The sequence below is a fragment of the Carya illinoinensis genome, chromosome 7, assembly GCF_018687715.1.
Source record: "Carya illinoinensis cultivar Pawnee chromosome 7, C.illinoinensisPawnee_v1, whole genome shotgun sequence".
Taxonomy (NCBI): Eukaryota; Viridiplantae; Streptophyta; class Magnoliopsida; order Fagales; family Juglandaceae; genus Carya; species Carya illinoinensis.
The window spans coordinates 25,332,105-25,357,483 of record NC_056758.1 but is presented as its reverse complement, the minus strand read 5'-3'; the positions used below and the strand labels follow the sequence as shown (position 1 = coordinate 25,357,483).

Genomic DNA, 25,379 nt, shown 5'->3' with positions numbered 1-25,379 from the left:
TGATAAATCTAAAAATTATATAAAAAAATAATGATAAAATTCTCTTTTTTCTTTCAGATAAAATACACAAAACTTGCACACTAACTGCATATAACATTACTATTTACTAAAAGATTATAACAAACTCTCTTTTGATTCTCTCCCCGTTGGCGTGGCGAAGAAATATGGGTAATTTAGACCAATTAATTATTAGATTATTGCCTATTTATTTTCTTTCATCCTCTTTTACTCTTAGTTTATATGTAGGGGTGATTTGTCCAATGAACTTTGTCTAATTTATATTTGTTGGCAGACACATCTAATTTATATGTGTTTGCGTCCGTCGTCTTGTTCTCTATGTTTTTAAACTATCACGACGTCACTTGGGATGCCCATTTTGTGCGCGAAATAAGCTGTACACAGATATATACTGAGTTAGAAAATAGGAAATTACATCCACTTACTAACTTATATTGTATCAGACCTTGAACTTTCGCATGATTACATGAACATAGACATGTAGTGATAGGCTGCTCTCTCTCTCTCTCTCTCTCTCTCTCTCTCTCTCTCTCTCTCTCTCTCTCTCTCTCTCTCTATGCTCTTCGCGGCCTACAACTTGAGTAGAACTAAGCTCAAAAGAATAGAACCAACTTCTTAAAGTTATTGCCTACCAAAACCCCCAAAAAGGGAAACACGTACTGATACAAAAGGAAAACAAAAAACCAATAAGATTAACTCATATACACAAGTGAAGTACACTCGTGTATTAATATTTGTTCTGGTTGAGTCTAGCAGTTGGGGCCATAGACTCGGCTACTCCTCCAGGAGTTGTGCTCATATCACGCCTGTTCCTTATCTCCACACCAATTACCCTTTCAGCATCTTCTCGAGTGACTGCTTTGTCCCCCGGCAGCCTTGCCGACGCATCCTGCACATATTTATGCATGCACCCAGAAGGTAACAAATTTATAGGCCAAATAAAAAAAGAGAGCTACTGAATATATTTTAACATGAACCACCATCAAGAACACGATGATCATGACAAGAAAACTGGTAAAATTACCGATAGAATATCTAAGAGCCTCATCTTAGCTTGGTCGGGCATTATTTGAGGGTTTATATCGGCCGCAGACTGCGCCATAGCAGCAACACCACCGGGTGTTACTTCATTTTTGCCGGTTACTTCATTTCCGCAGCTTGTATTGCAGCAGCATCACTTTGCTCAACCGGTTTGTTACCTGCTGAAAGAGAGCTCGCCTCCAATGCTTCTCCAACAGTTATCGCATCTTTATCTAGAGCTGTTGCTGGAGTCCTGGATGGCACGTCTGGGGTAATGAATCTTCCCACCACCTTTCTCAGGATCATATACATACACATATGTTAGGTCCATGCCAATACTGCTAACTAAGAATAGTACACCATTACCAAGAGCCCAAAAAAGAAAAATACATGTTCTACTATCAATTTTGTGGGACCATTTTGAAACATTTCAAGCGTGCATACCATAATTTCTTAGTGGGAAATTGTAACGCCCCATCCTCGAGGGGGTAGGAGATTTACTAGCTGTCACTTATATTCGGGTCTCCCATTACAAATAAAATCTCCAAAGTTTTCAATCAATCATAGAATCATCTTTATCAACTTCATATTTTGATCAAAGCATAAAGAAACAATTAACATAAATCCTTGTCTCTACAACCTTCAAATAACCTTAACATAATAAACTAATAATTAACTAAGTCTAAGATATCCAAATAACAATAAAAACTCCAAATACTCATTTCAAACCCTTCTAATAACATTGGTAATCTTAAGTACTTGACCACCCATTCCATAGCTAGCAAAGCTCCAAATTCTATTTCAAACTCCCAGCTAGGTCATTGATGTCATCTGAAAAACAATAGGAAGATAAGAAGTGAGTTATCAACAACTCAGTAAGCAAAGCACATATACTAGTATGTACAACATGAGCCTTTTCATAAAGTTTCATATGCAGGAAAAAAAAACAGAGCTACATTTCAATCTTTTCATATTCATTTTTTTTTTTTTTTTGATAACCAGTAACTTCATTAAAAACACCAATACATCAAATGTTATCAAACCATAAAGAATGGTGAACAAAAGAAGGAATCTGATCCCACCGAACATTAATACCCTCAATATTCCATGCATTTCTAGCTAAAGAATGAGCTACCCCATTCTCCATTCTATTAACATGTACCACTTGTACTTCCTGAAAACGCAACAGAAGATGGTTAATATCAGCAAACAAATTCCCAGCACTAGCATACGAAGCTTCAGAGGACTGCAACTCTTGAACTATATTAAGACAATCAGTTTCTATAATCAAATTCGGAATACCAAGTGGAAGACAGAGTTGTATTCCTCTCAAAATAGCAATAGCTTCAATAGTTGCTACCTCGTCCACCTCCATCTCAGTTTTGCTTGCAGCCATCACTACTGCTCCATTGGTATCCTGTAAAACAACTCCAATACCAGCTCTCCTTTGATCCGCAAAGATAGCTCCATCAACATTAACTTTAAGAAACCCCTCTAGTGGAGCTTGCCACTTAGTTAGCTATTGTAATTGCTGTCGTGATGTAGTATCTCAAACATCTTTATAAGCCTTGCAGATTGATATGGCATGCTCAGCAGCTTGCAAAGGTTGGATGATATTCTGGTCCATTTGCATTTGATTTCATCTATACCATAAGCTCCAACAGAGAACAAAGAATAAGGTGAATTCTTCCTCACTACCTTAAAGCTGGATCCTTCAGACAGTTTGAAGAAAGGTGAGATATGAATTAAAAACCTTGAATAAAGGGAAATATTTCTGCCAAACAATTTGATTAATAGGACAGATTAACAAAGCATGATTAAGATCTTCCTCATTATCCAAACAAAAACAACATAAAGATTCCTCCACCACCTTTTTCCTCTGTAGATTCACAAGAGTGGGCAAAATATCCTTACAAACTCTCCAAGCAAACATTTTGATCTTCCTTGGAACTTTCATATGCCAAATTTTCTTCCAAAGATGACTATCTTGTATCTGCATAGAAGTTTCCCCATTGCTACCAGTCATGGTATTATGGATCAATTTGTATGCACTTTTCACAGTGAATCTGCCATTTGCTTTCCTATCCCATATCCACCTATCCATGCAAGGAGTTGATGATAGTCGAATTTTTAGTATCTCATCCACTGTTCTTGGATTAAAGAGAGCTCTAATATGTTGTTCCTTCCATGTTTTGGTTGCCATATCAATTAAATTATCCACTGTTGCTGATTCATCAAATTCTGAACCAGTGTTTATATCCAATTCTGATTGTAAAATTCGGGGTCCAGGTAACCAAGTATCCTTCTAAATTTTCACCATTTCACCATTTCCCACACTCCACCTGCATCCTTTCATCAACCATTTCCTTGCTTCAAAAATTCCTTTCCATGCATAAGAAAGAGTCTAATCCTAAAGATGCTTTAAAAAAAGAACAATTGGGATAGTATTTGGCCTTGAAAAGTCTTTGTAGTAGTGAATGCTCAGGTTGCAAGAGTCGCCACCCTTGCTTAGCTAATAAAGACATGTTGAAGAAATGTAAATCACGAAACCCCATCCCACCTCTAAATTTGGTCACACATAAATTTTTCCAACTTGTTCAATGGATCTTCCGCTCCTCACTTCTTTGTCCCCACCAAGACCTCACCATCATTCTTTCTAAATCTTGGCATAAGGTCAAAGGTAATTTAAAACAACTCATAGAGTAAGTAGGTATGGATAATGCAACTGCTTTAATAAAGATCTCTCTCCCCCCTTGAGAAAGAAGTTTCTGTTTCCAGCTTTGTAGCTTTGACCAAACTCTTGTCTTGATGCCTTCAAAAGATCTATATTTAGACCTCCCCATGAAGCTTAGCGATCCTAAATATTTGTCATATTGCTAAAAGTTCCTAATACCCCATAATTGCAGTAACTCACGCTGTTTATTGGCATCTACATTTTTTGAAAAGACCATAGAAGTTTTCTCTTTATTCACCTTCTGCCCAGAGGCCATCTCATATTTAGTCAACAGTCCTTGAATAAAAGTGGTTGTTTCAACATCAGCCCAATAGAAAAGAATGCTATCATCAGCAAAAAGAAGGTGAGTTACCATTGGAGCCTCTCTACAGATTTTTACACCCTTCAAATTCCTCTGAGCCTCAGCAGCTTTCAATAACGCTATTAAACCTTCTGTACAAAAAAGAAAAAGGTAAGGGGATAGTGGATCTCGGCCCTTGCCTTGTAGGTGAAATATTTCCATGAGCATGTCCATTTATTAAAACTGAAAAAGTTACAATTTTAATGCACTCTATAATAAGGTTAACAAATCTGGGAGCAAAGCCTAGCTTGAGCATGATTTTCTCTAAAAAACCTCATTCAACTCTGTCATATGCCTTACTCATATCTAATTTAATGGACATATACCCCTTCTTGCCATGGCGTTTATTCCGAAGGTAATTTACCAATTCATAAGCTATCAACACATTATCACTAATTAGCCTTCCCCCCACAAAAGCACACTGAGATTCAGAAATAATGGAAGGAAAAAACCTTTCAATCTATTAACAATGACCTTAGAAGCAAGCTTGTAAACTACATTACACAAGCTGATGAGGCGATAATCAGAGACAAACTCACAGATTTTCTTCTTCAAAATTAAACAAATGAGTGTCCGATTTAGTTGAGATGGTATGGTACCTGAATTGAGAGAATCCAAGACCGTCGTTGTGACTGAATCTCCTACTATATGCCAATAAGTCTGAAAAAACAGAGCAGACATTCCATCAGGTCCCAGTGCCTTTGTTGGCTACATTTGATCCAATGCTATCTTGACTTCATTTGCAACAAAGGGCTTGGAAAGTTCAGCATTCATATCTGTCGTAACTATGCTGTCAACAAAGCTTAATACTTCTTCTTGATCACCCTATGCAGTAGAGGGGAAAAGATCTTCAAAAAAATCAACAATCATTTTATCCCTTTGTGCACCTTCAGTGAGATGTCCTTGCTCATCTTTGAAACCTTGTATAGCATTTCTCTTCCTTCGCGTAGATGCAGAAGAAAGGAAGAAACGTGTGTTTTGATCCCCCTCTTTTAAAGACTATATTCTTGATCTTTGGCACCACATCACCTCTTCCCTCTCAAGCCACAATTGAACTTCATTCCTAGCTTGACTAGGCCCTACAGGATTCGGGTCATGAGAATGACTAAATTGTACTTTTTAAAGCTTTGCTCTAGCTTCATTCAGCTTCTTCTTTACCAACCCAAAAGAGTTTCTGTTCCATATCTTAAGCTGCTGACCACAATCTTGAATAAGGTTAAGCAATTCTTCCATACCCCGATTACCTCCTCTATCACTCCAAACTTGTTCGATAATTCTTTCACATTGCCCCTCACCCACCCATATAGCTTCGAAGCAAAATTGTTTTGGTCTCCTCGGCATAGGCTAAAAATTAGAAGACTCAAATAAAATTGTTAGATGATTCGAGTGTGCAACATTTCCATGCTGAACCACCAGATGTGGAAATAATTGAGCCAACAACTCATTTCCCAAAAACCTATCCAAACGCTAAAAAATATGAGCATTTCCATCCATTCCATTCCACCAAGTGAACCTTTGCCCTTTATACCCCAAATCCCTCAACTCACACTCGGTTAGCACCTCTCAGAAAGCCTCTATTTGAGATACAGGTCTACTCCTTCCACCTCTTTTTTCATGTGGGTGTAAAACTTCATTAAGATCTTCCCCCCACTAACCATGGAATTTGCTCAATAGAATTAAGAGTTCTAATGAGGTTCCATGTATATGTTCTACGTGATGCATCTGGATGGCCATATAATCCCATAAACCTCCACACCATTAAATCATCCATTTTAATATGAGCATCAATGTGGTATTTTGAATAAGACCTAATTTCTACCCCCAAATCCGAATTCCACAACAAGCCCAATCCCCCACTTCGCCCCTCAAAATCAACAGAAAAACAATTCACAAAACCCAGTTTACGTTTAAAAACATCCATACCTCTTGTTGTCAGCTTCGTTTCTTGCAAGAATAGCAAGTCGGGCCCTTCTCGTGCGATTAAATCATGTAATGCACGAATTCCCAATTGTTCATATTAAAGAAAAACACTTTCGCATAGCATAACTGAATATTCTCATCTTATCATATCATATCATATCGTATTGTATCATATCATATGCCATGTTTAACTCCCGTGGTAGGGTTGTGCTATCCCCAGTGGCCAAACTAAGCAATATCCTATTGTAAAACTTTCCTTTTCCCAATCTCGGATCCTCGAGTGTGCACACAGGAAAGAACATATAAAAGATCACTTTGCTTACAAAGTAGGTGCACTCATATCATGTCATATCATATTGGTACTAACCATATCACGTGAACCAATATCATATATCATAACCATATTCAAAATCAAAATAAAAACAGATAAGTATGCCAAAGATTTTTCATATTCATATTATATCAAATCACGTGCGGAACATATTTATATCATTTTCAAATGATCAATAACATATTCAAAAAATTTCATATCACATGAACAAAATCAAATATTATATTTGCTCTTTTTCACATTTTAGAACATGTCAAATATTGCTCATGTTTACACTTTTCATGTCAAAAAGCATTTTCTCTTTTATATAGATTTCATGAGTGAATGCAGAACACATAATTGAGGTTATTTTTCACATTTTCTTTTCAAAACATAACATACACATTTTTACAAACCAACCTTAGTTCATTTCTTCTTCTTCTTTTCCCTTTTATTTTTTATTTTTAATGCAAATCTAGCATAAAAACCCTGCTTACCTAATTCTTGTTGTTAGGTGGTATTTTCGTTAGGGCTTAAAGCCTGTAATACTACCCCAGGCCCCATGAGCCTCAGGAATGCTAGCCCAAGCCCTAAAAGGCCTCCCCTTGGTAGCCTGGGGCAGGTCCTAGACCAACGCGTTTCGGGCGGGCTCCAAACCCGTGCGAGTTGGGGGTAATCATCAACATTGAGATGGGAAGTTGTAGAAGGGCACGAGAAACCATGATCGGGGAAAAGGGAAGAGACGGCATCAGACAATTCTGCTAGAGACCCACACTGCATTAAATGACTGACACCAAGAAAACTATGCCCATTAAATTCAGTATGGTGGTGGAGACTCTGGGGAGAGGCGTCCCTCTGCCTCAGAACACAAAGCATGGCCCTGCTAATCTAAAAGACCAAGTATAAAAGTCGTCTAGAACTGCGAGGTAAGGAGGACGAATTCAAGTCTGTTGTCAATTATACACAACTGTTGTCTTCTTCTTTAAAATATTATGATCTCCACTCTATACTAACTTTGGCATTGGAGGTTCCCTGTGCCACCGTAGGGTCACCCCTCTCCCACCTCAGGATATGCCACGAGTGAAGACCCACGCCGTCGAGCAACCCGGTCCAAAGGCGTACGAAATACGACGTTAACACTTGCAACGTATTATCAATGCCTTGAATTTGATCTCTATTAATCTTGTCACCTATAAAAATTTAAAGTAATGCTATACACCACACTAGCATCCTACTTGCATCTCACTATATATGATGTGGCACATTTATTACTATTTAATGATAAAGAAGTATGCAATAAATGATCATTTAATGGTCGTAAATATACCACATCTTATTTAGTGGGATGCAAGTGATCTTTTACTTGAATAAATCTCCATTGAACAGTTACTCATATTTACCTAAAATACATATTTTAATTTCTCAAAGAAACCTAAAATTCTTTTTACTTTAAAAATACCATCACTTTCTAAATTCATCAATATCCACATAAATTCTCCAAACAATTACTCCATTAAATCCTAAGACCATATTAAAATCATGATATCTACTAGTGGCCTGAAAACGTGTGCAGCCCAAAGTCCAAACACAAAAACCTACCAAGTCCAACTTAACATAAGGACCTTGTGAACAAAAACGTCATTCTTCAAACTGTAAAACCCCAAAAAAAAATAAATAAATAAAATAAAAATTCAAAAAAAAAAACAAAATCTATCATCATAACAACCCCAACAAAAAAATAAATTTAGTAATAGATGTATTGAGCCCAAACAAGACCCAAGTTTGTTGTAAAAAAAATACATAAGTTACACTTAAGGGTAGCCTAACTTAAAACGAAAACCTAAGAATATCTAGTAGTGGCTTCATAAAATATCTCAAAAAAATTGACAAACACCAGCACTGTCTCCCACTCCATAGATTTAGGAGGTCCCATGTGCCCATCATCAAAGTAAGAGAGGAAATTATAATCCTCACTCTCTATTCACCTGAAAGCCTTCTCAAACTTTTCAGCTGCCTCCAACATCAAATAGGTTGAGTTCCATCATGTCTATACATTAAGATACAATATTTTCTTACAATCAATTTTTTCTTTTTTTGCACATCTCTTAAACTTGTCTAATCTTGTGGGAGATGAACGCACATATCTAATTGCATTTCTAATCATTTTAATGGTATCATTGCACTCCTTCAAACCCTCACTCACAATAAGATTCAATATATGAGCACAACATCTCATGTGCATATACTTACCCCCTAACACATTTTCTGTCAAAAATTGTTTCAAATAGGAAATTGTAGTATCATTAGAACTTCCATTATCAACAGTTACAGTAAATATTCTATCAATGCCCCAATCAAGCAAGCACGACTCAACATATCTTCCAATGGTATCCCCTCAATGATTAGGGATTAAATAAAAATTAATTATTTTTTTCTCCAATTTCCAATTCTTATCAATGAAATGTGCAGTTAGACACATATAATTCAAATTATGTATCAATGTCCATGTATTTGTTGTTAAGGAAATTCTCATGCCACCATCTTTAAACACTTTTCTAAGTTTCCCCTTTTCTACTTCATACAATTTCATACAATCTCTTGCAACTGTAACACAACATGGAACTTTAAACCGGGGTTCAAGAGACCAAGAAAATTTTCTAAATCCTTGTCCTTCAACAACCCTAAATGGCATCTCATCAATAATTACCATTTCTGCAATAGCCAACCTCGTAATCTCTTCACTAAATTTGTGGGTTACAGGAGTCCTTAATGTACTACCATCACTCTCTCCAACCCCCTCCTCAGATGATGCCTCACATGTCAATGTTTTTTTGGTACCTATGCAAAGGTCCACGTTTATGAGGATTTTTAAGACATGAAGGAAAATAATTTTGCATCATTGAAGTTTCGTCCCTCTTTGAGTGGCAAGCGTATATCTTGCTACAATAATTACATTTAGCTTTCGGATCATCTACAGGACAACCATCCACCTTCGTAAAATGATCTCATACAATCGACTTGTTCGTCCCTTTCCGTTTCTTAGGTAATGGACAAGTACTACTAGTAGGGGCACTAGGGGTTTCGATGTTTGGGTGTCTCTCACATCTTCTTTCAAATTAATTGTTAATTGAGGTTCATTTGTATCAACATCAATCGGAGACGAAGAAGAATCCATCTAAATTATAAAACAAAATATAAATATTATATGTTTATAATTTTTAAGATCTCATACAACATCACAAGTTTGAAACATGGCAAACATAAAACAAAATATTCGAGCAGCTAGTTTGCAACATGACAAATATCACAAGTCTAAGACTTTAATCTAGGTTGTTCACTCATCTTCTCTCAATTTATATAAATAATTAACAATAACTAAATAACAGATTATATATTAATAGTTTATAATTTATATATATAATAGCTTATAATTTTTATATATAATAGATTATATATATAACATATTATATATTAACAGATTTTATATATATATACACATTAATATAGTATATAGTATATACTATACACTATAGTATATATACTATATACTAATATATATAATTTATATATGAAGGAAAAAAGGGGTCATAATGCTCACAGAGGCTGGAGAGAGTCACGGAGACCGGAGGAAAACACGGAGGCTTGAGGGGTCACCGGTTCGTCTGCAGCGCTGTTGAATGGAGAGAGTCATGGGTTTGCAAGCAAGCACGACTGTGACACACAAGAGAGTGAGACTGTGAGAGACTCACAGAGAGAGAGAGAGAAAAAATGAGGGGGGGCAGAAGAGAGAAAATGAGGGGGGACATTGCCTTTAATTTTTTTTGCTCACACATTTAAACAAAACAACGCCGTTTCATGAAACGGCGTCGTTTTATATAAAGTATATATATAAAATATATATAATAATATAAGGTCAGTTGGTTTACCGATTTTCTGTGTAGTCAAACCAGCACCGAGCCGACTGAAATTAGTTTTCATTAATTTTTACCACCGGCCGACCGGTTCTTCGCCAGTTTCGGCGTTCGGCGGTCGGTTGCCGTCAGTGGAGGTCGGTTCTCCGGTTCTTTGTACACCCTTAATCGAAACCACTAGAATTTTCCATACACAAAACAAAAAAAAATAAATAAATAAATATTACTGCAAGTTCAAAGGGCATCATTGGAAATTACTGATGTAAAACAAATCCACTTAAAAATATATGGTTTCATTGGTTGCACCGAAACTTGAATAAAACATACACCAAGTTTTGCCATGGGCTATAATGGCAACCTACAATTATAACCTACACTTTCATAAACCTAAAGACCTAAGTACGATAACACAATACAAACAATGGAAAATGGGCTTCTACAGTGGCACAAAGACATGAAACAAACCCCAATTTGAAGAGAAACTGAGAGAGATCTAGAATATTTGAGGGAAATGCGAGAAAGAAAAAAAAATAGAGCGGAAGAGAGAGAGAAAGAGAGAACAATGCTTACCTTGGGATCAAATCGACAACTCAGAATATTTGAAGTCCTACCTTAAACACAGCACCAATTTCACAAGAAATCTGCAAGTAGTGATAAAGATAGGGTCAACTGTGAGGGGCTGTGATGCTGGAAAGAAAAAAAAAAGTAAGATGGAGAGGGAGATTATGCTTACTTTAGCTCGCTTCGGCAACTAAGTTAGAAAATCTTCCAAACCGCAATACCAAAGCACCAAAAAAAAAAAAACGAAGGGCAAGAGAGAGAGAGAGAGCGTCTGCAAGAGTCCTGAGAGTGAGGAGAGAAAAATCTTTTGCAAAATTGAAAAGATAAAAACTGTAGGTGTTTGAGGGAGGAAAATAGGTCTCAGAGGAGCAGTTTTCGGAAAGTGAAAATCATAAAGGATGGGGGAGATAATTGACTAAGCGTGCTCATCCGAATTCGAATCCAGATATCTAGCCATAACCATATCCAGATCTGAATTCTAAAAACCGGGTGGTTATCCACCTGGATTAATTTGGATTGAATCCGGGCGGATAACTGGGTTCAATCCGAATATTTGGATTTTTGACTTAAAACCCGGATATCCGAGTTATAATCCGGATTATAATCGGATTAAATCCGGGCTATAACCGAATTTGGTACTATATGTTTTTTTAAAGACTTTAAAATTTTAAAAAAAATTTCTAGCATTACAAAAAAAAAAAGGAGCCTGATATCTTGTTTAAATTGCCTAGATCTTTTTTAAAAAATAATTTAAACACTTTTTCAAAGTTTTTTTTTAAATAAATAAAAATATGAAATACATATTGTTGTTTACAAGAATATATTGCAAAAAGATTATTCCTTTTTAGTGGGAAACATAGAGATACAAATCAATATAAAAGGATGAGACCATTCTAGCATGCATCTTCGATTCTTCCAACCTTTCTTTCTCTCAACTGACTCTATTTTTGCCTTTTGTATATTTTACCCAAGAATGACTTCAACACTGCTTGAATTGCTTTGCTCGGATGAGCTTCAATGGAGGTTGTCAACTTCTCATAGCTCTTGTGCTCATACTCAGCAAATACACCCTATCAAGTTGGGATTAGAGAAATTAAGATCATGGACAAACAAAAACTTAATGACTAAACACCATAGATTAAGGAGTTGCTTTAAGAGGTACTGGAAGATCAAGTTCTTTGTAGAAAGCCTTTACTTGTACATTCAAAGACCACTTTAATCTCAATGTTGATAAGGAAAGGAAGACAAAAGGTACAAGGAAAGTTCCCTCTTACATGTAGCATTTTCTTTTGTTCCTTGTTGCTTAGCTCCAATGCTTTTACCACCAATTGTTTCAGGATCTCTAAAGCAGTCTAAATAATCATCCTAGAAATAGAAGAAAAGAATTGAGAGTGACAAGAGAGGTTCATTTGATCAAAAAGAAAACTTGGTACATGAAGCTTCCAGAATTATACAAAAAAATTACAAATATTCAACACAACACGAAAAACTTTCAAAAGAATAATGCAGAAAACTCAACCAAAACAGGCCCTTCGGCCTTGAGGACAAGTGATTGCTATGTAGCATTGTTCACAGTAGGAACTGAAATTTTGAAAGACAATGATTAGTCAACTCAACTTATATAAATTAAAATCCCGCATGAAGAAATTTGGAAATTAATACAAAGTAAAACCTCATACCATAATTGAATATGCAATGTATGCTAAGTCAGATGCTCCAAAGTTCACACCATCAAGAACAAAAGGTTAAGTTGCTAAAGTTGAAGGAAGAGGGTTACTTTAAGAAGAAAAAAATGTAGAGGTTAAGTTAAATGGATAAATTAGTAATAAAAAATAAAAATTAACAAATAAAAGCATTTACCTTTAATGTTAACGTCTTCTACATGCTCCTCCACCTCCCAAGAACTAAGTGGTTCATAAGTTAACCAATTTTGTGTATAGATTAGTGTTTGGATAGTCTCCGGCATTAAGGAGCTTCTGTATGGGTCTATTACACGTCCACCGGTACTAAATGTGGACTTGGATGCGACGATGGAAATGGGGATGACCAATATATCACTTACGATCTCACAAGGATGGGATATCTAAATGAGTTCCTTTTCCATATCCAAAATCTCAAACCCAGGTACTTTTGGTTCAATCACATCCGACAAATACCTCTCCATGTCTGAACTAAATACCAAATTGTTTTGCCCCTCAAGATATTGATATGGAGATATATCAAAATCTTCATAGTCCAAGTCGTCACCAATAATACTTCAGGAACTTTCTTGGACCATATTTGACCTTCCACTATCTAGTCCATAAAACTTGTGGTATTGCTCAATCAAGCAATTCATGAACAATCTTACTTAGGCCTCAATTCTATCTCCGCATTCATCCTTTTGCACCTTTTTAACCAATATGACAAGGTTAGTTGTAATCTTATATTGAGGGTCAAGGATAAAGCTATATAAACAATCATATTCATCTTATTCGTGTTCCTCCAATATTTATCAAACTTAATTTTAATATTAGATGCTATTCTCCTCAATATATCATCCCCACTCTGGCCCATTTTGTTCAAATTGTACTCAATTGTAAAAATTTGTTAAAATAACATATTAGATGTCACATAAGATGAGCAGGAGATTTTCAAAGTAGTATCATAAAAAAATTTTAGAAACTTAATAAAAGTACAAGCCATTTACCAATCTTCAAACGGAGGCGCCAAAAGCTATGATTCCCTTACTCTCATTAGCACAAAAGTTTTTTTATATTTTTCAGCAATACTAAGCATTAGGTATGTGGAGTTCCATCTAGTAGGAACATCTAGACATACCATTTTTTCACACACAATATTCAACTTCTTTGCACATGTTTTAAACATTTCAAGCCTTACCAGTGAGGATCTCACAAATCTTATTGCTTCTCTAATATTATTTATAGTATCATATATAATTTTTAAACCGCCCCCTCCAAAAATTTTAAAAATTAGTCTTATTTATTATATAATTATAATTTTCAAGTGTAAATATTTTTAAAATATTTAAGATTGCCCCCCACAACATTCAAACACACAGTATACCACTCAAATATCTTTAAGTCCATTAACATAAAGTCTTGATTTGCTATCTCTATCTCTATTTGCATTTGGTGTGCATTATGCGATTTATTTAGTTTCATTGCAATGATATCATATAAGTTTTTCTTGTCTTTTTGAGTTTACATATATAGTTACATCATTCTTTTATTTTTATGTTTTTTCTCATTTTGGTCATTCTCGACTTCATTGAATTTCTTGCCTATCACCTATACATAATCTTCTTTTACAACCTTTGAGATGTTCTTAACCACATATTAATCAGTTAATTAGCTAGAAGTTTCAAGAAAGTTTATCAAATAGTTAAAACAAATCTAGAAGATTCTTGCATATGAGAGGTAGCAAATTTATCTAGCTAGATGATTGATGAGACGTTTCTAGAGAGATAGAGAGAGTATGTGAAGAATTTATTAGTTATTCACATGTTTTTTTTTCACTTATTAATAGTAATACAATTATACAATAAAAAATCTAACAACTTTTATATTATTAGATACTTTTTCAGGTTTATTCTTGATCTATAAATTTTTCTTAAAACTTAGAAAAATATGAGTAAGTCAAGAAAAATTGTATAATTTTATGGCGTATGATTATTTTTTTCTATAGGCACATGCAAAAAATACATATTACTTATGATGACAGAGACCACACACTTTGCTGATCTTCCCCCCAACACCAAATCCTAGTTCCACCGCTGGGTACCTTTAATATCCGCTCCTTCTTTCTTCTTCTTTACGTACGAGCCTTGATCCATGTGTCAAACTTCGGTGTATGTGCTGAGCCTTGCTCTACGTGTCGAGAGTCAGTCTATCTGACTAGCCTCGATCTACATGTTGAATCTTATCCTACGTGTTGTATCTCGATGGCGTGTTCTGAAAGTTATTATGCGAATTTCAAAGTAAGATAGATATTTTAATGCTTACGAATATTTTAATATTATGAAAATATCTATAGAAAATATCTATGGAAGATATTTTCAGAAAATATCTATAGAAGATATTTTCAGTATTATTAGATAAGCTTGTTTTAATGTAACACAATTATAATATTTTAATGAGCTCTGAAAATATTATAATTGTGGATAATATCTTATATTAAATATTTTAGTTGTTTTAAAATATTAAGAGGTTTAAATTTACGTTGAAAACTCTTATTTAAATTAAATGGTTTTATCCTCTTTGAGTGATTAATGATACATTATCAATTTAGATAATGATGAAAAAATATTATTTTATAAACTTTAGTTTATAAAATAATATTCTATCTTAATTCCTCCCAGTGTTTTGTTTAAGTGTTTTATGCACTTTGATTAATTAATGATACTTTATCATTTTATATAATGATGAAGAAAATATTATTTTATAAACCTTAGTTTATAAAATAATATTCTATCTTAATTTCTCTTAGTGTTTTTTTAAAGTGTTTTATTTAAAATAAAACACTTACGCGTTTTCAAATCAGTGTTTAAACTCATCGTTAGATCCTTTTGAGGATCCCAAAACGTAGGACTGAGATTAAATACCCAAACCTCTATCTTTTCTTCCTCACTTTTTCTCTTTTTTTTTTTTTTTTCTCTTTCTCTCTTTTCTCTCTCCCTCATGCACGTCCAGCCGATCACTGTGCATGGACTTCCTCCATGCCCGTTCGGTCCAAGCTTCCAGCCGGCGCCACCTCCGGCCACTGTGCCTCACCTCCCACACCGGCATGACCCTCCATCACCGGCGACCACAACCTCACCGGTGGTGAGCTAAACCGGCCACCGAGTCTCTCTCTATCTCCCTTCAAAGAAATGGGTCTTCAACCCTTTTTCACCTCTTTGGACCACCATATACGGTTGAAACGGCCACCAAGCACCACCAATGGAACCACCATGTCAAGAGCTTCCTCCCCATGTCTTTCTTTTCCCCTAACTCTCACTCTTTCTCCGATGGGTCTTCACACACACACGTTCGGTTGCACCACCGTGCACCACCGTACACGGCCACCCATGGTGTTTCACCACCACCACCTTGTTCCTCTCATCACCACGAACTTCCCCAAGAAATTTCATGGCCAACGGAGCTATGTAGAGCTCTCACTCTCCCTCACTCTCCAAGGCCGAAAATGACTTCAAACGGCCGATCCGCCGCCGTGAGCCACCGTATGGCCACCACCTCGCCACCACAGCTCTACCACATGTTCCTCTACCTTTCCCTAGCTTTTCATGAAGTTCTATGGCTTTCATCCACCTCAAGCAAACACCCACCATTCGGATTTACTGTTCACGGCATGATGCCGCCGTGCTCCACCACCTTCGACCACCACGAGGCCACCATGAGCCTTCCAAGGCCACGCCTAGCTTTTCTCAAGCTCAAACTACCACTTTATGTGGTGGACAGCCACCGTACGTGGTGTTACCGCCACATACGCTCCTCTGACGCTTAATCGTGACGCGCAGCGAGCGACGCACGGGTTAGCTCGTCGATGGTATAACCTTCTATCTCTAGTTATTTATGTTTAAAGTAGTTGATTGGTTAGATTGTAGACTGCGTAATTAGTAATTGTGGAGTTCGCTGCGTAATTGTGAAGCGAAGTGTAGTTGTGAAGTGTTGGGCTTGATTGTGTAGCACTGTGGACTATGTTGTGAAGTATGGGCGTGAGATGGATGCCACAGATGTGATACGGCATGTAGTGTGAAGAGAGTATGCGTGAAGCGTACTCTGTGTAATGCAGCGACGCGTCGTGTGACGTGTGCTGTAGTGATGTGTGGCGTAGAAGAAAGGGAGTGCACGTGGAGTGTACTCCGTGTTGTATGGCGATGCACCGTGTGATGTGCATCGTGATGATGAGTGTTGTAACGAAAGGAGTACGCGTGGCGCGTACTCCGTGTCGCGTAGCGATGCACCATGAGGCGTGTATCGTAGTGATGTTGTCGTAGTATGGATGGAAGAGATTTCACGTGAGTGTACTCTATACGAGATCGTGATACACTGGATGGCGTGTCACGAAGGGTTGGATGACGTAGCAGAGAAGTGTGGAGTGTATGGTCTAGTGTCGGGAACTGTGTAACAGTATCCCGAAACAATGGTGACATAGCCTGTAGTCCGGGGTGACGAGATTTACCTTGTGGTTGACTATGGCTAAAGGTATATGAAAGTGGTGAAAAGGTATCAGAGAGTGCAACAGAAGCACAATGGGCCCCGTATTGTAACTCGAGATTCTGTCTTGAGCTGCATAATGTGACAGAGGCACATTTGTGGATGCAGTCCTCTTGTCAAGTGGCGGGAACTGTGTAACAGTGTCCTGAAGCAGTAGTGATGTGTCCTGTAGTCCAAGGTAACGGGTATTGCCTTGAGACTGACTTGTGACTAAGAGTATAAGGAAGTGATGGAGAAGTATCAGAGCATGCAGCGGAAGCATGATGGGTATCGTGATGTGACTCGGGATTTATCTCGAATTACGTGACGTGACAGAAGTGCATTTATGGATGCAATCCTCTCCCATTAAGTGTTGGGATGAACTTATAAAGAGCCAGGAAGTAGGAAAAGTCCTATCGACCGGGTCTTAACAAGTTGGTATTGGAGTTTGGAGCTTGTTTATACAAGCAGGCGTTTATTGGAATTATAAGTTGCTCTTAGGTGATAAAAGGGGATGAGATACATGTGTCTCTGGCAAGACAAGTGTATCAGACAGATTTATCATATGTAATGAGTAATCTGTCCTGATCATGGTTACATGGTATTTTAGCCAGAGAATTGGCTGACTTCATGTAGCTTGAATGGATGGAAATAAGGATGTAGCGTGGGCTAGGATACGTGAAAGTAGTGAAGAGTATATAGTTTAAGGTTGGGACGCATGACTCTGTATGTCAGAATTATGCGTTAAATTGTGTAAATAGAAGAACGAGACGGAGGTCTTAGTGTCTTAACCCTAAGGTGAATCACAGAGATTCACTTTAAGGAATAAGACCCCGAAAGTTTTAGCATAGTAAATAGTACGTAAGAGACCAGGGATGGATAGAGAATGTTTCAAGCAAAGCATAGTTCTATTTTCTAGAATATTTACTTATGCATTAGATAGATGATGACATAAAGTTATGTGTATGCATGTAGGTTGCCATCTGACACGCACATGAATGGACTGCATGAATTGAGTATGGCATGAAGTCCAGGTAAGTGTTATGTTCATACTCTTATAAAGTTTTCTCTATAAAAATGAAGAATAAGACGAAAGCTTTTCTGTAAAAAGGAAAATAAAACGTAAGTTTTCAAGTATAAGTACGTAACGGCCTTCCTTGGCAGCCCCTTTTTATGCACCCAAAGTATGTACGTGTATGCATGTGAATGGATGCTATAAGTAGTACGTATTGTATGTATATTGAGGAAAAGAAACGAAATGAAGCTTTAAAAGACGTTATAACTGTTAAGGACTGTAAGGATTGATAAAGAGAGAAAACTATCTTTTCTAAAATAAAATAATTCTTTCTAAAACAACTTTAATGGAAAAGAAAGAAAATCACTTTCCTCTTAAGGAAACTTCTCTTAAAGCAACTTTTATGAAAGTAAAGAAAATTATGCTTTAAACGATACGAATGAAAAGGAAAGGACTGTAAAGAAATGAACGGATTGAATGTATGATGTATGAAAATACGTAATGGCCACATGGACTGGACTGGAAATGATATCAAAGAAATGGGCAGATTGCAATGCCGAGTAAGTAGAACTGATAGTGCACCCAGTGCTGCACCCTGACTGAATGGATTCCCAACCCGCGGCCACGGGCGGAATCAGGTCCAAAAGACCGCTAACCCCAGCGCACGGGGCATAACAGTGTGCAACGGCCACATGAAAGTGATAAGAATGAACGAATGCATGTTAAGAATGAATGCATGTATGTATGTAAGAATGAATGGACCGAATGCATGAATGTATGTAAGTAAGAAAAGATGATTTAATGAACGTATGTATGCATGAATGTACGTAGAAATATAAATGCATGAAAAGATTCTTTAAGTAACGAAGGCAGCGATGCGTGGGGAACTGTTTTAAAGAAGAAATCATGTTTTAAATAAAAACCCCACCTCGAAACGTTTTCAAACGAAAAGAAAGACGTATGCATGCTACGTAAGATATGTATGTATGGAATGATAACTGCATGACTGAAAAAACTATGTTATTATATTTTGACTGTATGAAGTAATGCTTATGAGTCATCGACTCATTTTAGTTTTTATGTGTGCCCTCCTAGGCATAAGATGAGCATGACAGGTCAGAACAGGCACAGCCCAAGGGGAAGAGCACGAAGGCCTAGGCAAGATATTTCACATTAAAAGCTTTAATTATGTAATGTAATGTTTTCTGCTGAAAGTTTTAATCAAGAAAAAAATGAGATTTTATTTATAACATGGAGTCTTTTGTATCCTGGTATGTATGGAAAAGAGATTGAAAAGGAATCGTAATTCCCGTCGATTTTTATCAAAATCGATATGAAAAAGGACCCACCACAAGGACGGACGTTACAGTACCACCACCTACGTCAATTTCCCTTATGATGACACCTTGGTCTTTGGCAATATCAGTGGCATTGCCGTGGCTGACGGCACCAATGCTCTCGTTCACTACCACTGCAGATTGCATGACAGTCACAGGGCCACCCTTTTGGGTCTGTCCAAGAACCATGTTTTTAGCAGCTTGCATGGTGGATGTGTCTCACAGTGCAAAGGGTTTGGATGCCAAACTACCGGAGACATTCCAAACGTTGCCAATCTGACTGGTTCCTGCTGGGAATTATGTTGTTCACGATCATGGGGTCTTTGGGGTTGTCCCTGGCTTGAGGAGAGTCGCTTTGTGTCAAATCAAGGAGAATATAATTTGTGATGTTTGATCGCAGGTGCATAGAGTACTGTATATGTATGTGCTAGAGGCTAAGGAGAGTTTAACATATGGGATATTTTGAACCTACATGTGTAGGATACAAAAACATTTTTTAAAATTATTATTGCTCTAGGTGGTCGTTGGTTTAGGTTTGGCTTAAAGGCACCACATTAATTTGGTGACACTTGGTATCTTGAATTTGGCACTAAGCTGTAGCAAAAATCGCCACGTGTTACATGTTCCAACTCTGCAAATACACAATCTCGACATTGGAGAATGACACCATCCCATTATACGTACTTCGTTGTTCGTTTAGAATTTGCTACATACATGCAGTTGCCACGGTCGACATTAATGCATGGTTAGTCAGAAAAACGATCGAGTTCTAAACATCCATGTTTTAATGCCTTTGTTAATGCTTTGATTTGTACAACTAATCGGAAGTGAGGAGAGAGTCTTTTCTAGCTCATGATAATGATTCAGATTTCGATATGATATTTTTTGTGTTCATCCATAAAATACAAAATAAATAAATAAAAATATAGAGAAACACAAGGATTTACATAGTTCGATATAAAGCCTACGTCTCTGGGTTGGTTTAGGGTAAAAATTATTATAATGGGTGGTTTTACAATCTCTCATGCCCTCACGTATCTCTCAAACAATAGAGGAATTTATGGAAGATCTTTTGGAGTCGTTATGTGTGGTGGAGTTTGTACGTAAGGAGCATCTATGAGAGCCTCTCTAGAGAGCTTGAGTAGAGTTTTGTAGGGGATCTCCTCCTTATATAAAGGTTTATTTCTTTAGAGAGATTGAATCCAACTTGCTTTATGAAACATTTTCTTTATAAAAGTTTGAGTCTCTTTCCTTTAGGAGTCTGTATGTATTTCCTCTTTGGAGTCTAAGTCAACTTATATTATATCTTCTTGGCTTTATTTCTTAGCTTGGTTTTTAGCCTTATCGAGAGGCTAAATTATAGGCTACTACTTTGACTTCTACATATGTCCTCGATTCTTCAGGATAATTTGTTAGACAAGAAGGCCTTGAAAATCTTCAAGTTAATAATCTATAGAATAAATTTTAAAAATGGATCTCTGTGTTCCTGTTTGGTCTCTAGTTTTCTGTTTATTTCCTAGTTTTTTGTTTGTTTCCTAGTTTTCTATTTGTATTGTGCTAAGTGGTGAAGAGCTCCACTTGAAGAAATAGGTGGGAGATGTACTCGACTGCATTAGATGTGAGCACAGAGTTTTGCTTTGGCAGGAAATGCACTCGACCGCATTAGATGTGAGTATGGAGCTCGATTTTGAGTTTTTTTTATTTGTGTGGATGTTTGCCTGAGAGATTGTTTATGTTCAGTGAATAGTGCATATTTGCATGATTGGTTTTTTGTGTGTATTTTTGTGATCATTTTTGCTTTTGTTGGTAATAATGGATTTTCTACCCCTTGGTATAAATTGTTGTTGGTGTTTATTGGTAGTAACTCGCTCTTAAGTGGTCAGGAAGCCCGTCAACTCCTTGGGTCCACATTAGGAGGTTGCCAAGCCCGTTGACTTGTTCCCAAAGGAAACCCGCTTGATGCAATTGTGGAGCTCAGTGGCTCATTCCCGAAGGTAATCCATTGGCGGCGGTTTTGGCTTGACCATAAACACTCGGCATTTTGTGAAAAATATGTTGTGCTTGTATTTTTGTCCCAGTGAGAGAGGTCGGGCAGTCCAAAGAGTTGTCGGCATGTTAGGCGCCTAAGAGGTCAAGTAGTCCTTAAGCTTTCCTAACTATTGGCCCATCACGAGGGAGGTCAGGCAATCTAATAACTTGTCCCGCCTATTGACTCTCAGCAAGGTGTGAGTGGGATCGAGCGCTCCCTAACCTTTTCCTTTTTCATGAGCACCATGAATCTTTGGACTCATCATTTATGTTTAAAGGTAGAGTGGTTTGTTAACTTCAGCGCCCTTTTTTCTGGACACCGCGAGTCTTTGGACTTGTTATTAGTGTAAGGCTTACGTGGTCTCTTGACCTCCAAAACCTTTTTCTTGGGCACTGCAAGTCTTTGTAATTGTTATTGATGTTTAAGGGTCGCATGGTCTGTTTTAAGGGTCGTGTGGTCTGTTGACCTCTACGCCCTTTTTTATGGGCACTACGAGTCTTTAGACTTGTCATTGATGTTTAAGCCTTTACTATTTCGTTAAGGTGTGGTAAAAGCTAGTGATAGACACATAGGCGATGCTTGCGAGCGGGCATGCTCTAGCATTGATTAAGGCTCGAGATGCCCACAATAGATACCGAATGATCTATTTTGATGCAAACAGATTAAGAAGCTTGGGCTTTAGTAATAATAATAAATAATAACTTATGTAAATTTTTAATTAAATACATATTTAGAAATTTAGGTCTGAAATACCAAATGACCTATTTTTCTTAATAATCTAAAAGAGTTAAATCTATTGTGGGCTTAAAGCATCATAAATCCATATAACCCATTAAACCCCGAAACCTATCTAAAAGCCTATCGTAAAAGCAAAGCACAAGCGAAACGATAAGCTAAATCCAAGCCAACTCTAATGCCGATGGTTACCAAATAATTAATAAGGGCAATAGTGTAAAAGAATTAAAAAAGGTATCCTACGGAACTTATTTTTCAAGTATTCCACGGAACTTGATCATGATGACAAGGACTTATGGCATTTTGTGTAAAATCTTTGCATGGTAAAACCGTAACATATAAAGGGAGTTGGATGGATAAAGCAATTTCACAGAAGATGGAACGAGGAAAGTAATAATTTGAGGGACAAAAACGTAATGTTACTTGAAATCGTTCTACTTTCAAATTTGATATTCGAGACTTTAGAGTATTTACGTTGGATTTCTCGTAAATTTTCTTATAATTTAGTTAAAAATTACATTTTTTAAAAAAAAAAATTAAATTTTACTAATCTTTTAAAAATCTCTTATATCTCATTCCTTATCATTTCTTTATTCTATTAAAATAATATTTCTATATTATTTCTTTATTATTTTTTTTCTTACTTCTATTTTCAAACTTAACTACTCAATATTTTACCTTATATTTTGAACTATTACTCTAGTGAATATTTTAAATAAAAATTTAAATTATTTTTTACAGATATGATAATATTTTTATATTTTTGTAATTATTTAAATTATTTTTAAAATTATTATTTAAAACTATACCAAATATGAGTATGATAGAAAGTATAGACAATTGGAAGTAGATAAGTATGATAGAAAGTGTAAATGATTAGAATAAAATATTGATAAAAAATAATTTAGGAATATACAATAATTTCCAAAATATGGAAAACTACTGTACATCCCTTAAATACTTTTCCTAAAATGAAGATCTGGATGTAGGAGTGATTTCAATAAAATCCCTAAAATTTTCATCAAATTATAGGAAAAAGGTACTTATGCGGTACCGGTTGAGAATGCTTAGAACCCAAAGAGATGAAAGCAAATTAAAAAGCAAGTGTCGTATGGCAGAGAGATGAGGGCTCACTATGAGATGGACACCATGCGAAGGAGTTGGGCTGAGGTGAAGACTCTGCCGATGACTGGATCTCCTTTGAACGCGGTGGTTTGCTATGAGAATGGGTTTGGCCATAAGGCTTGGTCGCGTGAGGAAGGAAATTTGTTTAGAGAAATTGTAGAGGATTGAGGATATGTAAAGATAGAGGAGAGTGTTGAACGTGTATCACTTGAAATCAAATCACTCACTAACTATGATTCGGAATTTTTGTGTACTTAGAATTGCCGGAGGATAGGAATTTAAAGATGGAGAAGTATTCGATGTGTTTGATTTGGTTTGGAAGTTTGATGTTTAATTTGTAGAAGGAAGGAACGAGATTGTAAATGTTGTAATTGAGGAAGACTATGTGTATAATGGGTTCAAATGGAGATGATGCGGCAGGATTGGTATTGGGAATTTGAGATTGAGATAAACATTAAACATGTAAAATTGATCCGGTCGCTAAGAGTTTAAGATAAGGTAGAGTTTGAGATAAAAATTGGCAGTGAATTTTTAAGGAACTTGATCAATGGATTTGGATTCAAAGCTTAGTAAAAATCTAAACTAATAATTTAACTACATTTTATCTCATAAAATAATAATAATAATCTGAATTAAAGTATTTATGATAAAAACTAAATAAATAGACTAAAACTATTTTATGCCTTAATTTGAGGATCTTTATGTTACAATTACTCTGTACTCAATAGATCAAAGGTTGCCTAAATTGGCTACGTACCGGAAGATATGCCTTCCTATATAACTCTTTACCCACTTCACAGCATCTCCCTATTCGTACACACTGTTTCCTATGTTTTGTTAGGATCTGCTCCTCAGTACAATCTGGAAGGTATTGTTCCCTTCACCGTTTTCCTATTTTTTAAGAGGGGAAGTGGGAAGGTTTAGAGATACTCGTGGTTTGCGGCTTCTGCTTCTTCGGTTCGTAGGCATTATCCATGTTGCTCTGTCCTATTGTACGCCCCTTGTAGTTTCTTGTTCTTGGGAGTGGCATGATCATGTAATACCTTTGTGAAGTTTTGTGATTTTTATGCTATAAGATGTATTTCTAAATACCATTAACTGCTATTTCTTCTTCTTGTCTTTTTTCAACAGTCAATAAAGGGAGCTTGTAAGAGAAGAACCCGGTAGCGGGCTTTATCAAGATACATGAATGCTGGATCTAGTGTTTCTATGCAAGTCTTGCAAGGAGCTGCCTGCGGTTTCTTCTTCTTAACAGTTATGTTGAAAAACTCAAGATGTCTACATTTGGTGGTTTGGTCTTTTGTTCTAAAGTCTCCCTAATGTAGTGGACTCACTATGTAGTGCTCGACTACCTGTTTTGTCCCTTGGCATGTTGTATTCAGCTCTGATGTTAGCATCTTGATGTTTTGCATTTACGCTGGTGTTTGTGACATCCTTCTCCCTTGTGATTTAAGTCATTGTTTCTAGTATTAAATGTTACTAGCAAAACAATTAGGGATTTAAAAAAAAACCTATAAAAACCGGTCCGGACCGGTTTCCGTAATGGGAAAACCTGCCAGAACCAATCCAATTCCGGTTCTAGGTTTTTTATGACCGGACCAAACCGGTTCTATTTAATATGTATTTTAAATTATTTTTTAAAATATTATATATAATATTTTTTATATAATATATAATTTTTATATATAATAATATAAATTATAATTATATATAAGATAATATTATTGTAATTTATAAATTAAAAGTTTAATTTTAAACATGAAAATTTAATTGATCATATGCTTTAAACATAAAATATATATATTAATAACATTTTATCATAAGAATCACTTAGATTGAGCAAAAATTCTTAAAAATAAAATTGATAAATCATAAAATTGATAAATAATAAATTAATTTAAAAATAAACTAAAGTTGTAAAACTTTAAACTAAAATTGATAAATTACACAAATATTTTTTTTATCACTTAAAATCAGTTTAAAATTGAAAAACAAATCTTAAATATCAAAATATTTGAATTTATATACCAAAATTGTAATAAGATCACTAAAATATTATTTACAAAAAATGAAAGAAAATCACTCAAATTTATTAACTTATTACCAAATTTTTATGGCCTAATACTA

General features: G+C 36.1%; 1 pseudogene; it reads right to left on the bottom strand.

Moving 5' to 3' along the window:
- Positions 1-745: 745 nt before the first annotated feature.
- Positions 746-24,664, bottom strand: LOC122316262 (annotated as a pseudogene).
- Between the last annotated feature and the right edge of the window lie 715 nt (positions 24,665-25,379).